The sequence below is a fragment of the Mobula hypostoma genome, assembly GCF_963921235.1.
Source record: "Mobula hypostoma chromosome 5 unlocalized genomic scaffold, sMobHyp1.1 SUPER_5_unloc_1, whole genome shotgun sequence".
NCBI lineage: Eukaryota > Metazoa > Chordata > Chondrichthyes > Myliobatiformes > Myliobatidae > Mobula > Mobula hypostoma.
This window is the reverse complement of record NW_026948113.1, coordinates 340,371-341,620: the sequence shown is the minus strand read 5'-3', so window position 1 is coordinate 341,620 and position 1,250 is coordinate 340,371.

Here is a 1,250-nt window from a genome sequence, read left to right as displayed (position 1 = left end):
ACTAAGCTTTTCCTATACAGGCAGCCAATTAGAAGCTTAAGGAAGTCTGATCACCAGTTACCAGGCAGTCTTGACGCCTGCAGTTTGAGAAATAGAAACTAACAAGAGAGGCGCGGCAGTTGCTGGTTAGTTCAGTTTTTTTTTGTTCTGGAGCCTCGGATGTTGAGGGGCGGCCTGACAGAAGTGTATGAAATTATGCGAGGCAGAGATACAATAGACATACTGTAGACCTTTTGCCAAGACCTATGATTGTTTTTGAACTTTATTAACGTTCAGTAACATGCTGACAAGGCTTGGAAGATAGTTCAGGATTAAGGTATAACAGCCCAGGGTTATAATGAGTCTTAATGAGTAATAAGATGCAAATTTCCTCTATGTTCTGTACTGAATTAATTAGCTGCACCACTAATAAAGGGGAGAGGCTGTTCCGAAAGAAGGGTTTGTGATTCATAATTTTTACTCGGTTCTCTTCCCCTCTGATATGTCACAAATAAATGAAGGGAATCCCAGCTATTTTCTCAACGCATTTTTGTCTTTTAAGAGTTGTCTCATGTATGTGGCTGTCCCAATTAACCAGTGGTCTAATTAACCAGGGAGGGAACATCGACTCAGACCTTGAGGCCTGCGTCGGGCATTTTCATGCCTTACAAGGCGCAGATCCCTCCCTCCCTCTCTCCCTAATTAACCAGAACCCACCGTATTTGCCGGACAGCAAATGGTAGGACGTGAAGTGCTTCCCTCTCCACATGAGGGGCACTTCCCCTATTAACAGTGACATCTAAACAAATTCCACTCTAACCATGCAAACAAGAGGAATTCTGCAGATGCTGGAAATTCAAGCAACACACATCAAAGTTGCTGGTGAAGGGTCTCGGCCTGAAACGTCGACTGTACCTCTTCCTAAAGATGCTGCCTGGCCTGCTGCGTTCACCAACAACTTTGATGTGTGTTGCTCCACTCTGACCATACTGGATAATCCCAGCCACCTACGACAGTGGAATATACTCTGCTTGAGTGCACTCACTGTTGAATAATAATGCACTCAGGTACCTCCTGTACCTAACAAAATGCCCAAATGTTCATGGACCCTTGCTGCCGCAGCCATCCCGGTTGCTCTTCTGCACACCACCGTTGTACCGTGTGTTTCTGCTGCCTTCCTGTCAGCATGAACCAGTATCGCCATCCTCCTCTTACCTCCCTCATTAGCTAGGCATTTTCACCCAGAGAACTGCCACTCACCGGACGTTCTT